Source organism: Pipra filicauda, unplaced genomic scaffold (genome assembly GCF_003945595.2).
Source record: "Pipra filicauda isolate LSUMZ 115617 unplaced genomic scaffold, ASM394559v2 scaffold91_size2508729_pilon, whole genome shotgun sequence".
Taxonomy (NCBI): Eukaryota; Metazoa; Chordata; class Aves; order Passeriformes; family Pipridae; genus Pipra; species Pipra filicauda.
In genome coordinates, this window is record NW_024105109.1 from 1,295,531 (window position 1) to 1,311,788 (window position 16,258).

General features: G+C 41.5%; 1 protein-coding gene across 1 annotated transcript in view; it reads right to left on the minus strand.

Annotated features, from left to right (window-relative positions):
* Positions 1–16,258, minus strand: part of LOC120325286 — a 93,647-nt gene that overhangs the window by 17,851 nt on the left and 59,538 nt on the right. The gene's annotated exons all lie outside the window — the stretch shown is intronic.

The following is a 16,258-nucleotide window of genomic DNA, read 5'->3' on the forward strand; positions in this document are numbered from 1 at the left end:
TGACTCCCAGGACTTCCCTGCAGCAGGGTATTATCACCATCTGTTTTCCTGCAGCAGCTTCACACATGCAGCTTCAGCTCTAACTGCCCACCTGCAGTAATACTCAGACTACACTACACAGGAACTCAAACTGCACTCTTCCCATTTCCCAAACCATAACCATGCAAGCCAGGCGGCTGTTTTAAGGGGAGTACTTGCAGGTTTGCAAAATCAGGTCACAGGGAGGGGGAAAAAATTCCTGTTTTGTAACACCTGAAGAGGGTACGTGTGGGAGAGATGAGGTTTCTTTTCTAGGAAAAGAAATACACAGGAAAACTCAAGGAAAGGAAAATGAAGCCTTGCTTCTGAATCGAGACAAATGGCTGTCTTACTGGCACAAGTAAATTAAAGGTGAAAGCTTTGTCAGGAGCTGTGCTCTGTGGAAGACAGCTAGAGAAGAAGAATTTAAAATTTCTGGGACAGGAAGAGTCACAAGAGATGAACATTGTGTGATTTAATTATCCAACTGGAGGGATAAATTAAGCTTTTGACTTGGAGCTGCATATAAAGAGAGCAATTAGACTTCTCTTTAAGAAAATTAGCATACGGTTTAAGAAAGGAATAATAGTTTAAAATGCTAGTATGAAATTGTTACTTATATGCAATGGTAATAGATCTATATGCTATAGAGATTGAACTAGATGCTCCATTGTTTTATATCCCTATTCCTTTTTCCAAAGCTAAAGGACCTGGAGCTGGTTTTCACTGTTAGAAGATCTGCCCCAATTAGTCCATTTTCAGTGTGGACATAGCCTCCACCAAAACTCACTGAAGTTTTCTCCATTTCCAAACACACACTGCTGCTGTGTATGTTGAATATGTGTTATTCATAGATTATTAATCCCCTTAAAATAGGTCTGTGCTGTGAATCTGCTCTTGAAATGGGTTCTGTATAAACGCTTAGCTGGAGTTCAAGTTTTTGTGATAGACTTTTGTGTAATAGTAGTCTCTATGACTAATCCACTCTTCTTATAAGGATGTGTGTTCACGCATATATCTATATATATATGCACCTTTACTCCCCAGACTCTGCTGGCACCGCATTAAACAATTCCAGTGAGATGTTATTTCAAAAAAAACCCCCAAACATCTCCATCAAACTTCAGATTTTCCAAGTGGGTAAATCAGTGTAAGTCTTTGACCAAAATAAAACCCTACCAATCTATTCTAGCTAGGGAACAAGCCCTAAATCATTATAAAAAATACTTAGTCATATCTTTAAGGTTTAAACTAAGTTATTTCCCACATCAGAAGTGTATATAAGCTTATTTTCTACATTGTGGGCCAACTTTCAATAAACTATCCCTCTGTTTGGAAACATACCAAAAGTTATTGAGAGAGATCTCATCAGTACAGAGACGAGCACTTTTGACCCCATGTAAGATTTTGTTATGGCATCCATATTTGAACAAGTAACAATTCCGAGGAAGTCAGTGTTTGCTCTGCTATCGTATTTCTATCTAGTAGCACTTTCCGGAGCGAAGCAATTGCTCTATCATGCGTGCAGAAGCACTTGGCTTGCACATAAAAAGTCCCCGGAGGGTTAAAAAAAAAAAATCTACCACTTTTTGAAACCCTATCAACATGCACACAAATTGCACACCAAAGAACTGGTTAGTATAAATTTGAATACATTTAATACCCAAGTGAGGACCAAGACAGTAACTCTGAAGCAACAATCTCTCCTTTTTGTGTAACTCATTGTCCAACAAAATGTTTAGAAGAGGGTTTATTTTACATTCATGATCTTTTACCATGCACTTTTATGCTCAGATAATTAACTTCCCTAATGAAAAAAAAAAAGAAGAAAGTATCAGTGCACCTTTTAGTGCATTTAAATCAGCATACATTAGTTTAATTTTTCATGTTTGAAGCTCTGGGATCTCAACGGTAAAATCCTAATGTGATTTGACCTCTTTTAAAAAGAAAATAAGTTGGTGAAAAGAAAATACAACATCCGCAGCTCTACACATTTCTTATATTCACCAAGGTTTTATCACTGGAGGGGCAAACATCAAGAGTAAACATACATGTGAAAAGTATCACAGTGTTAGTCACCAGTTAGGGGCTTGATCTTGTACATAACTTCTCACTATAATAGAGCACCAAAAATTACTAGGATGTATGTTTACAGTGAAAAATAGCAGCTCTGCCTTTTAGAAATCAGATAGCCTGACTTATTCTGAGCTGAATTTCAGTTATGAAACATTTTTGAAAGTTTAACAGCAGTAAGCATCATGATGACTGAGGTTGCTGTGGTAAAGCTTCCTTGGTGGACATCAACTGCTGGGGTGCCACTGACATCATCTCAGCTGCTGATGTGGTCCTCATCTGCTCCCAGGGGACTGTTGAGTCAAGAGCAAACGTGTGCTCAGACTGCAGCTCTCAGGATATACCCAAAAGCCTTCTTCCAGCAGAAACAGACCTGTTCACTCACACGTTGCACTGGTGCTGCCCCCAGAACAGACCACTCACTAATGGGCAGGAGCAGGTCTTTAGGAATAGGAATATTTGTGCTTTTCTGCTTCTATGATGATACTTGATGCTTGCATGTCTTGAATTAAACACTCAGGTGTTTGGGTTTTTTTCCCTTTACCTCCACAAATCCTTGAAAATGCTGCTTTATGCCTATTCAGAGCCACCCTTTGGGAACAGGTTTCTGTAACAGCTGCCCAAGATGACAGGTGAATATTTATCTCTCTGTGTGGTTTAGTATGTACCAACCTTGTCTCCCACTCTGCAGGTCAAGTTCTAGAGTCCAGGCAGCACTTCTGAGGAAGATGTAAGGAAATGCCGGGAGCAGGCTGTGTCTGCCAGACAGTTATGTATGTATGTATGTATGTATGTATGTATGTATGTATGTATGTATGTATGTATCTATCTATCTATCTATCTACCTATCTATCTCTCACTCCCTGGTGTTGCCCCATCACACAGCATCAACTGTGAGCTCCAGTGGGAAATTAATTCTCTCCCCTGCTTCTACTCAGGAAAGTTTCCACTCCACATTTTAAGTTTACAGCTATGCATCACCAAACAAGCCCCAAGAAGGGAGAAGACAGCCATGCTGATGTAAAATGACTTGCTCTATGTCAAATGGCAGCCAGCATTTGAACTGGGAATATAACCCTGGGTCCCACATGGTGCAGACTCCAGCTACATTTGCTAAAGTTTGGCATACACTTCTGAAAGTGAGTGCATGGTGAGGAATACACTTGAGTATTCAATGCCTTGTTTTTTGCCTCCAGTAGCCCATACAGAAGCCTACTCAGACCTAACTATTTTGAAAAGGCAAAAGATCATGATATTCCCAGGTGAAAACAAAATTACTTCCCCACCCCTTTCTATGTTCAGGATGACAGACTGAGTACTAAGTATCATGAATATAATTTAGCAAATACAGGTGGTACATACTTATTTAATGCAGTATTTTTAGAATACACTGGTCCAAGCCTTTCTTTTGTATAACACTGTGGGATACCAAGGCCTTACATGTCTCTGGCAATCTTACATGGCAATCCTCTATCTTCCTGTACATACTGCTCATAAGGGAGGAACACTATGCCTGAATTATGGGTGGGAAATATATTAATGCAGATCTTATAAAGGCTAGTTTTGGAGGTTTATAAAAACCTATATATTCTATTGACCAATTAATTCTGGCACCAAGCTCTTTAATCCCATGAAACCTCATTATGTCAATAACATGCCCCACACAACATGCAAATCATATAGCTCCTGTAAAGCAGGCTGCGTGAGGGTGAATTAGCTGTCAAGAACACAGGGCTAGGCTGAAATTATCCCCAGTGCAAAGGCAAGGGATTCACATCGAGGCAGACTTCTCTGTAGCAATAACCATGGGCTTGGAGCTCACTGCAGAAAACAGGACACCATCTACAGACTTCAATAGACCTTGTGAAAAGCAACTGGGGCTTCTTTCCAGTCTCAGGTCACCCAGTCAAAGTACTCACAGTATCCTAATAACAAGTAAGGAAGAGCCTTTGCTGTTGCAGTAACACAAATGACTACATGGTGCAAGAATGATGACCTCAGAGCAAGTTTCCCACCAAAAAGTCCTTAGGTGAGTAGTTATTTTATAGGAGCTACATGCAGTGAGTGATGAGACATGAGACATGAGCACCTCTGGCTTTTTCGTCAGACCTCTGGCCAGAGATAAAGAGAAGAATGATGCTACGGGAACATAAAACTTGCGATCTTCCAAGTCCCATGATTCAGAGGGATATGAAGGGACACTATTAAAAACAGATCCTTGTGTGCAGAAATTAATGTAAGCCAGTGCCCTGCCACCTCCCAAAACAAATAAACAGCCACAGGCATGCAGAGAAACATTCTGCTGATTTTTTTTTTAATTGAAAAAGAAAAAAGATACTGCTATTGTGCTTTGAAATTTTCTGATGTTGGCTTTAGTGTCAACTCCCTGTCTGACCAATGTTAATGAAAGCGGGCCCTCTAGAAGGGCTGAAGGAGGTATTTCCAGGTGTTCGGAAACTGCTTTGCTTCAAATGGAATTTTGTTTGCTTTGCATTTTTTGGCAGCAGCCCCTAAAAGCCAAAGGGCCCATAGCATCCCCAAAGCACGCTGGGACCATTTGTGTGTGATGTCTGATCCAAAGAGGTCAGAGCCAAGACCAGCGCAATAGCCACTGCTTCTGCTTGTTCCCTTGACTTCTAACACATCCAAAGCAGGACAAATCCCCTTCCCTTTTGCTTTCCAGTATGCTCCCTCTCACCCCAGCTCACCAGCCTCTCCTTTCGTTGCATCAGATTCAGCCATGCAGAGATAAAGACTGATTTGCTTTGCAGAAGCTAGGGCGAGGAGGGGGAGGGGGGGGAAGAAAAGAAAAAGTACAAAAGCACCAGTTACAGAGGAATTCAGTGTTTTTACCACTTCTCTCCCAACATCCAGCTCTAGGCATCAACTCCAGTCAATTCCACCCAGACAATAAAGTCATTTATCACTCGAGGACCTGCACAGGTTCGATACCTGATGTAAAGCAGATGATTGCTTCCATTGATTCAGATGAAATACCCAAGCAGAGCTGCAGCCAGCTGTGGCTAGAGCGCATGCACCATTTGTGATGGTTTAATAAATAAACCATTGATTATAAAATGGAGCCTGATAAGTCCTGACGGGGCAGATCTGCAGCTGTACCTCTCCTCTGACTCCTATAATTAATGGCTTAGTACTGTGCTACTGTTAAGTGAGGACCAGCTCATCTAGAAGCAATAGCATGTTAGTGACATTTATGCAAATGTGCATAATTACTGCACATGGCATAACTGACAAGGTCACTCCTTGTTTTGGACGAGATTTTCTTGGTGGAGACCATCAGTGTTGGCTGGGGATGTCTTGCTACAAGACAGACCGTTTCTCACTTCAAGGCTTCAGCTGCCTGAGAGCATGATACCCTGCCAGGGAGGTAGGAGATGAATCCCACAGCAAATAGGAAAATCAGCCCGCAAATCAAGCAACCATCAGAAGATGCTGAATGAGAGATGGGAACTGACTGGGCTTTGGATGGTCTGCGGCCTGGGAAAGGGACCATCACACTCCTGGTCACAGGTTTTAAAAAAAACTTGATGTAAGCAAGCCTGAAAGAGAGATCTGGACAACTACAGCCTCATCCAGTGCCTTTCTCCTAAGCAGCAAAACTACAGCCTTGTTGTGAACAGTTGTTTAAATGACTTCTGTTTTTCTTGAACAAGGATTTAGAAGAACACAATCATCCCATGAGCCTTGCTGATATGCAAGACAGTAAATGTGCAACTGCTCTTCCCGTCACCGTGATTCACAGCCCCAGAGGTCAGCCATGACTCAGAGGTCCTCATCCACAGCCCTCCCCACTGCCAGCTTTTGCCTCAATCTGCATGGATGACATCAGAAGAGAAGTATTATGTCTTTCTGTAACTGATATATATGCTTTTCCAATAATGTATTTCGGTACCAAGCCAGGCTAATACATGTCCAATTAGCAATGGAATTGCTTTACTATTTACCAGACTATTAACTGTCCAGTCAAAGGAAGGTGCCGAGTATCAGAGAAATCGAATACAATAGCCAACCATTTATATGAGGATCATTTAATTTCATAGTATTTTAACAAGGTTACAGCTTCCTGATGATATTCTTCTACAGTTTCAAGGCAAAAAAACAGATCCTTAAAACATAAATATATTGCAGAGGAGACTGGCAGAGAGAGGAGAGGAAGAAGGGATTTGTCTTATATTTTTATTTGACTCCTTCCACCCTGACTGGAGACAGAAAGAGGCACATGATTAAAAAAAAAGAGAACACACACACTAGATTTTATCATGCTAAATTCTTGTAATGTAAAGGGGTGACCTTGTCCATTTCAATTTAAATGGAAAATGAGCTTTCTTTGGAAACATACATGTGCAGATCTACAAAATCTATTAAATAACATGAGGGAATTACTGAGTAATGTCCATCAGAAAGTATTCATTGAGTTCATTCTGTTTCCCAAATGAAATAAAATGCAACAATAAATAATGGCTAATGAGTAATTCAAAGTAAAGTCAGGACCAATCCTTCCTTTCATTAAACTTGGTACAGTGTATGTGCTATGCATTTTTAATACCTTTAAATAATTTAGGAGAAATAGTGCAGAATAAGACTAACAGGAAATAGTCTAAGCTCCTATTTTACGAAACAGCCTGTAAATGAAATTTCAAGAGGATATAACTTCTTGATTAAAGGCCAATTGTTGTTGTCACACCCAGAAAAAAATGCAGCATTATATTTTCTTACTCTAATACATTTGTTACTGTAATTTAGGAGAGTACCACAAAGCTGCCAACCAAAGAATCACAGCCTGGAACCTCACTGTGATACACTCTGCCCAACCACTGCAGAATAAACAGCAACAATTTAGAATTTGAGATGTTAAAGCAAAAAATGGCTTCTTTTATAAGCATGCACCAGCTTCTGATTTTTGACAGGCAGCAACAGCAAATGCACTTCTGACTCCTTCATTTTCTTGCTGGCTGTTTCTCAAGTGTCTCTCTCCCTCCTTCCCACCTGTCACTCCTGACCCTTATTTCCTGCACGCGGCATTTCTGTCCTTCCCTTGAATCTGATGTGCCTGATAGACCAGGCATGCAGGATGCTGATTAGCGCTGTCAGCCTCAAAGTTTCCCTAACCCATTTCTCAGGTAATCTTGTACAAACGCCTATCTCCAGCCAGCACATGTGGCAGAGATGCAGTAGCTCACCTCTTATTTCAGAAACACCTGCAATAAATCAGAGAAAAGCTCTTAGCCCAGATGCTGGAAGGCAAGGGCATAACAGCCTGGCTGGAGCCTGAACTTGAAGCCGAATCGCAGTGTGCTTGTACTCTTCCCTACAAGCTTCATCGTGGTGAAGGGTGGAAGTGGATCCACGGAGAGAAAATAAAAGGCAAAGCGTAGTGAATGAGCTTATTCAGGCAAATAGCAATGCAAATGAATAACTACTCACACGAGCAGTCTCCATAAATCCCGAATCATGTTTGTGTTCAAATAGTTCCTCCCACGGCTACAAAATGTGTGAAGAGGCTGAGAAAGAGTCACCCGCAACTACAGGGATTCACACCACTTGAAGTTATCCTTATTAAAAACAAACTGTATTTACCAAAACAGTACACAAGCAACCTCAGCTGTCTCCCTTCCTTCAGCCAACGCACGGAGTGCTTAAGCTCCTCCAGCCAAGCGGGTTGAAACGGCTTCCACTTGGGGGATTCACTGCAGAAAATACCTAGTTTAAATCACATTTTATAGCTTGTGTCATGCAGACTAAATAATTTAATAGTCCCTTCTGGCTTTAAAATCTATGAGTTAGGGAAACCTACCTATTGCATCACAGGTGGTAAATCTTTTTACCAAGAGAAGAGTAAGCCTGGCCTTGAAAAACAGGGCTTTCTAAAACCAATCAACCAAAGCCCCACGTAAGCCAGCGTGTGAGAAGTTTGTGTCATTGTGAAAAAGATCAGATGAGTTAGGGCAAAATCTTAGAGCCAGGAACTTTTGATAAGCTCTAAAAGACTATGAAAAATAGTGTTTCTTGCCATAAAACACCAGTGTATTTGAAGAGGAAATTGTATATAAAGAGGAACAGAGTATGAACTCAATTAACCCCGCTAAAAGCTAAAAATACCTAATCTAGCACAGTGTTTCAGAAGCTGAACCCTGAACATGAAAAATCCAGCCATTATGGAGCATGCTGGGCTGCAGAGACCATGCTGGGCTGCAGAGACCATATCAGGTTCAGCAGGAAAAAGCAAAGAAAGAAAAAGGCGCAGGCTGTTCCTCTCAGTCTGAAGGGATCCAGAACCTTTAAAAAGGCATAACTGCACCTTAATTCTGCTTAGAAGACTTATACAGCGACTAGTTATCAATGAAGTAACAGATTTTTTAGGTTCCAACTCCGCAATGTACTTAAGCAGGACTACTTGTATGCACAAAGTTAGAAATTTATCTATATGTACTTTACACGCAAAATCCGTGCCCTATATATTATTCTCCCCCACACTGGTGTTTGCACATGACACCTCTCCTTAAGAAGCAGATGGCTTTGAAGGTGAACTGCCTCGCATTTCACAGCCAAAACAGCAGCTCTGAAGCCCCATGGACTTTTCCCTCAAAGACAAGCAGCACCAAGCAGATTTCCCACACAGTACTGGACACAAGACTTGGAGATATAATTGAGAAAAATGCCTTCATGATCTTTAAGGAGCTGTGCAAAGTTGGGATTCACAGTGCTTGCTCCTTATTAGTACAGCACTTCCAATGGTACACTGGGCAGTTCCCCTCAGGGCTCCTTGGGAAGGTGCAGACTTGCTTTTTTGAGTGTTAGGTAGCACCCTTGACATTCACAATGATTTCACTGATCAATTAATCTGCAAAGTCAGAGACAGCTTCAGCATGAGGTGGTATCATTGAGCGCACAGGAGGAGGGCTCTGTGGCGCTGGGATGCCAGAACACTGCTGGTTCTTCCACCCTGATGGGCATGTCTTGGTTAGAAGAGTCTGAAGGACAGTGGCTGCTGCACTGCTACGCTGCCATGCCAGTGTACACAGCTCTTCAAAGCACTTGTGTCTTGGTAAGGTTTTCTCTGCCTGATTGCTGCTGTCCCTAAAAAGAAAAAAAACACACCAAAGGCCAGGGGCAATTTCTTCTGTCCTTAGGGAAAGAAGCCACAGTGTATCCCTTTAAAAGCAAACTGAGGATAGGAAATTCAGTAAAGCACAGAACAAATTTTCCCCTCAATTTTCAAATAGGGAACAAACACCGTTCTGTTTTTCTTCTACACAGGCTACACCTCTCCACCAGATCATGTTCTAATACTTTGAATTTCTCAGCAGTTTCAAACCTAATTAAAAAAAATAAAATTAAAAAATCTACTTAGCAGAAAGACATTTTCCTCTTTTTTACTGCCAAATCTTCCCACGCCATTACTGGTTCCAGATGCAAAGTGCATAACACCCAGGGAACCAGGGACAGATTTAAGAGCTAGCCCCTGATGCCCACGCAGCGTTTCAGACTAGCACTTTGGGACCAATGTAACTAACTGGGAGGTTCACAGTTTTCCAAATGAACACAGACTAACAGCTTCTCCTTTCTCATCTGGACCCAACAGCAGAAGGCATCCAACTTCTGGGGAACGGTAATGCTCCCAGTCAGCAACAGCAGAGATTTCTAAACAGCGTTTCTATAAAGTGATACACTGCACAGAGCCAATCAGATTTTTTCAGTCCTCAGGTGAAGTGACCTGCGTGACTTAAAAAAGCAGCTTTATTGTCTAATAAGGCCTTCCATCACACTGACTCCCCCCGTGCGCTCACGCACAAAGAAATAAAATGTGCGTGTGTGCACATGGGCGCGCGCACACACAGCCCCATCGCGTACCCTTGTGTTTCACCATCTGGCATTCTTCTAGGGATTATTACAAACAAAGTTAGCTTTAAAACACCACATACGCACTCAGGGAATGAGGACTCTCACAAAAGGTTTTAACAACCTATGTGGAGACGCCATGAGATGAACAAGGCAAGACAGCTAAGGCTGCAAGCGCGTGTTGGGAGCAGAAAATGCACGTTTATCAAATTGGTGGGTGCGAAAAGTTACAGCTGCGTGTGTTTTATGTAGCACAAGTAACTTGCAAACCAGTACGACTGATTAAAGCTTTTTCGAGTCCAGAGGAATTGAAATATGACAAATGGTTATGTGACAGAGAAATGTCAAAATAGATGAGGAATTACACATGCCAGTGACTGAACGAAAACTAGCTGAGATTAAGTCAGAGACAAAGATGAAATGCCAGATTGCCTAAAGCTAATTATCTGGACAATTAATGGAATGCCTGCAACTCATTTTGATTATTAAGAGGACAGTCAATTGGAGAAAGGACAAAGCTATTTGCAAGAGTCTGCACTGATTTCCTCGGAAGAGGATGTTCTCAATGAAGTGGAAGAAATTCTTACCCTGGAGATCACTAAGCCAGCTGCTAAACTACAGTACAGCCATGTCACCTGGTACCAAAGTGATACCAATCCTTTTCTTGGACTGTCACTGGTGTCAAAATTCAATGCACATCTCATTCCCAAGCTGAGGAATAATTTCACTGGCATACTAGATAAGAAAAAATATTTGTGTCTCTTTGATGTTACAAAACAAGACACACACAAGTAAGTATTTCTATACTTTGACCTATCAGAAATTAAACTGAACTTCCTCCTGTTCTTCCTTAATTTCTTCATGCACCAGTTTTCAGGAAATTCCTACATTCTTCTATATTTATACACTCAAGAGCTAAATGTGGTTCCCAGATAAATTCTTTATGTGATGACACTTCTTAAACTGGCCACAGACCAGCCAGATGCAAATACCTGCTCACTCAGCTAATATGAGGGAATATAAAGATGTTTAATAAAAAAATTAACTCGCTTCTTTTTTAAAAGAAAGAAGGAAGAAAAGAGGCTAATCCCAAAATACAGAGAGACTCTCTATGGAGGGTAATCTGAGCCTTTTTCTGTTACTGATACAGGACTACCTTAGTATCTGGAATGAGAAATACCCGGCAGGTTTCCCTTCTAAGCACATATTTGTGTCAGTAAAAAGCACAGGAGCCACATTCTTTTGAAGACACAGTACTACATTTTAGCTTTTTCCCCCTCTAGTGAGGTCCTGGGAAATATGTATGCATTCACCACTGCCATTAAGCATCATATCCATCAGTCGCAAGCCACTTTACCCTAGACAGCAGAGAGTGGAAATAGATGTGTCCCAACCCTGGTGTTTCTCTGAAGGGTTTCCCTGCAGACAGTGCCTTCAAATATCAGATATAAATTAGAGCACCCATCTTGACTGAGCAAAGGCCCGTAGTGCAAATGCCTAAGCCCAAGCTCTGCCAGATCCATGAGGGTGAGCGGCATGGTCACAGCAAGCTCTGCTTGTCAGCCAGCTCAGACCTTCCAGAAAGACTCCGGGGGCCACATTTATTCGCTTGGGCTTTGGCATTGGCTGACGTAGTTATGCTGCTTTCAGCACTTAGCTGATTCTTTTGCACACGTGTATATTCATTTTGGAGGGTTTTACATCATTTAACAGCTCGAGATACAGGAATTTCCAGAGTTGCCTTGATCCTTCAGCATAGGGATCATAAAGCCAAGCTGTTCGTGCTTCATGTTTAAGTTCACCATTGTTGCCTTATAAAGCGAGTGCCTACAAGACAGCACTTCCTACAGAACGGAACTACAGTCTGCTGTGCTTCTTGGGACAGACCCTTCATGAGGTTAACAGCAGTTTTAACACCCCATGTGGAGATTAAAACTGGTTTTACAAACACAGTTCCTGAATAGGCACTGCATTTTAGCTGAGGGGAAGGCAGCCAGCTTTGCAGCAGGGAAACCAACTTCAAAAGGCATTCTAGGAGGGAGCCCGTGCCTTTAAACATACTTTATCCATCCTTGGATGACAGAGATAAAATGATGCATTGAGGAACTGCACTTCCTATTTTATTCTCTGCACGAGAAGGGACAAACATTTAGGGTTTTAGAGCTTATGTACCACCTCAGCAAAAACCTGTTTGGTGAGCAAACCAAGCTCTGCTGACTGGTTGGTGAAATGGCACTGGGCAGCAATCTCAATCCCAGAGAAAAGCGATTTTAGTAAAACCCCAATGAGCTTTACAGACAGGAAGAACACATTGCACCTAACCCCAGAGCAACAGCCTTTGCCCCTGCTCCCTGGGACACTGACTCCCAAACACAGCATTCGTGGCAGTTTGGAGAGGGACCCCAAGCAGGATGGATGTCTATGTCCTTTCATCTCAAACTGTGGCTAGGACTCAACCCACACTTGATTACCACCTGCAGGGAGTTACAAGCAGAAAATATTTCAGATCCACAGGCTTAAAAGGTATTATTTTCCATCAACAGTGAAAAAGTATCCTAAATGCTTTTGGTCATTTGTTAAATATTAGGATGCTTTTCAAACTGTTTTATCTTGCTAACAGCTAAAGGGTTTACAGGCCCTTAGGAAAAACAAATCAATATTTCATCTTTTAGATAGGCCAAATCTCTCTTTTTTTGCCATTTTAACTGATTTACAGCACCTGAGATGGTGATTAGCATCTTGGTCAGAGACATAAGAATAAACAAAAGCTCTCAGCATATCAGGTCATACAAGAGTTCAAAAAAAGCACTTATATTGTTCTCAGCTTTTATTTTGGCTTGCCAAAACAAAGAAATCAGCTGTTTCCCAGGGGAAACATGACAGACACACTGATTTTCACAACACAAATGTGATGGAGGCTGGTGCAAAATCAGACATACACAAGGAATCCACAGCGCTCTGTCCTGCAGGCTGAAGCCAAGGCAATGAAGTGGGGAACTGCAGTGTTTTGAGGAGGAAAAAACCTGATATGTCTGTGTCTATGTCTGCCGCTGGAGTAATTTTTTTCTCATCTTTCCTCATAAGAGATGATTTAAAGATCTGAAATATTTTTTTTTCTCTCAAAATAGCATATCATAATAATACACGCCTTCTGCTGGCCCCATGGGAGACATGGGAATTGTGCCAATACATCACACTGATACCACTGTCCACCCATTATCTACCATGTCTGTGCTCTTAAAAGGTTAAAAAAACCTCTTGGTTTTGTGATAGGGTATTTTTTACTTTATCTCAGTCTTAAAAATAGTGTGGAATTTATAGAATCTCTATCCATACATGGAGGGGCAATGCAGGCAAAGCATCATTGTTGGACTCCAGATTTCTTTACAGGTTTGACAAAACTTGAGCCACTGCGAAACACGAGTGAGCATGAGCTGAGTGTTGCCCCATGCTTTGATTCACCTTGTACCAAACTGAGCTTAAGAGACTACTGAAAGATGTATTGTAGGCTCCTGTACTATAATACATCCATCTCAACCACAGATGTGAAAGATCTTGCACGAGTGAGGCTTTGGTAAAGTGACAACTCCTGTATTTAAATGATGATTTGTTTGGACAAGGTTTTCAGGAGGAATCCTGCATGGCAGCTGTTCCCAACGAGCTCAGCACGAGTCAGAGTGCTCATTTTATCCTACCTTTTCATAGCCTTAAAATAACATGGTAACATTCTCTAATTGACTACTCTTTTCACATCTCAGGAGAGGTTTTTTCCGTTACAAAGTATAATTTGTATTCTCCTAAATCTCACATATCTTAACCAGAGGAACAGACAATACACAAGGGGAGGTTCCCCCTTTTCCAAAAATTCTGTCAGGGTGGACTTTGGAAAATGTGAACATTTATAGACATTTTAAATCTCCAAATGAGAAGAAAACAAGAAAGCCTAAAAAAATACACGCATGCACATACCCGATTTAAATGATGAAATCCTACTCATGAAAATTAATATGGTATCTACACAATAGGTGGCCCAAATGATAACCCTGTTGTCCCATTAATTGTATTTATTTCAAAAGTCAAATAACGTTATCTTTAGTCCCAGCTTCAGCAGCCTGTAATTTAAAACAAGCACCTTTTTTTTCGGCATGCGAATCAGGTACCTAACACTGTCTCTTTCAACCTCTTTTGTGCTTCTAAATTAGAAAACCCAAATGTCATTTTTCTTCAGATATGCAACATAGTCAAGGTCGCTGTAAAATAAAAGAGCAATTAACTTTGCAAGAAAACTGTTGTACAGGAGTAGAATACAGTACTTGAAAAAGTGGCTAAAATCTAAAACTATTTCTACATAAATGACAGAATACAGCTTCAGATATTTCTGGCAAATTAAAACAAAACAAAAAAAAGAACCCATGGAAGATACCCCTCCCACCCACTAATTTGTTTGCTGGCCTTTTATTGCTGCAAGATAAGAAGTCTTGCTGTTTTGGTAGTTCTGATATATGAAAACTGGCTCTGTTTCCCTGCCATCTTCCCCCTCCCTAAATGAGCCCTAGACAGGTAATAAACACTAGCACAGAATTTCTCTATCATATTTTCCTCTATCACTCAAAAGACAGGAGAAGTTTTATGAATTCTCTGAATAAAATTCAGGTTGGAGCTGCCCTAGCTGAAAAGACAAAGAGAAAGCTAACATTAAAGGTTTGGAGTTGATAAGTATTTTAAAATACAAAATTATCTTGGCTCTTCTCTAAAATCAGCCAAGATTTTGTAACTTGGTAAAATTAAATGCGTTATCAACACACAACTGACTGCAACCCAGCAAAGATAAATTATCTCATTAGTGCCATAGAAATCAGATGAGGCGTGCATAGTAAGTGACATATTAAATGCAATTATAAAACCCTACTGAAGTGATTTTAGTGACCTGACACATGACAAAAAACCCCAATGAGGCAATGCAGAATCCAGGCTGGAAGATGCGCTGATATTATTTCTATGCAGCACACATTAGATACAAAAATATTACTTAGCCATCAGTAAAAATCCCATAATCAAAAGCACTGGAAAAATTTAAGAAATTATTTATATGCAAAGAAGGGTATATTTTCAAGAGGAGCAGAGCTACCTACTAATGCAGCAATCTGCAATTGCTACGATGGGATGAACAGCTTAGGAGAGCTGCCTTCCCACATCGCCCACCTACATCCTCACATGCACATAGTGCCGATCCACTGCCAGACACAGGCATGTTCCCACTTTTCACATCTGCAGTGGTAATTTTCCAATGTTAACTATCATAAAACAAGAATAAGGGAACCACATGGCTCGAACAGACTGTGGGGAGCCCCCTCCCATCTCCTGTCTGCAGTACCAGTGACCTAGACCCTCCTGATCAGCATTTATCCAGCTCTTCTCAAACTCCCCTGGTGTTGGAGATCCCAGGACTGCGGCTGCAAGCAGACTCTCTGGTGCTTCTCTCCCTTCTCTGGTGCAAAGTTTTTTATTAAAATCTGACCTACATTTTTCTTGCTGCAACTTACTGCTCTTTATCCAACTCACAGCAGACAGATAACAGGCTATTCCTTCTCTCCAGTAGGCTTTTATATCTTCCAGGGTCACACAGCCTAGCCAAGAGACCCAGTGAAAACTTCCATTATTTCAGCTTGCTGTCTCACATCCTATTTTCTAAATATGTCGTCATTCTTGTTGTTAACCTTTGCCCTTCCTTATATTTTTCTTAAAGGGTTGTGCCCCAAAGTGGACACACAAATGCTCCAGCTGAGTCCTTATCGGGACCAGATACCTTAAAAGATTAACCCATGCATCACACATGCAACAGTGTTCACATCCAGCAAGTCATCTTCTCGAAAAAGTATGTCACTGTCGACTTCCATCTAGGTTGTGACACTTTCTAACTTTCAGACTACAGATGAGATTCCCCTTAGTAATCCTCTGCTTGGACATTGAATTGGGTGGCCTAAACACGACCCTTTTCACCAGTCCCATTGAACTTCACCCTCCACAACAGCATGGTCCCAAGTGAAAGCCAAGTACTCATAGCCGGGGAAGGACTGGTAGGGCCACCTCACCCACAGGGACTGCTCTGAACTCCACCTTTCACCATCAGCCTCTCGTGCCACAGCAAGCACAGCTGAAAGGCGACCACAAAACCTGACCCCAACCACTGACGTGAAACAACCGAGCAAATGTTCTTAACAAAGCGCCTGCTTCCCACTGAACAGCTCAGCATCTCCCCAGGAACCAGAAAATGAGACCTATGCGATTTGGTCTCTGCTTCAGGCAG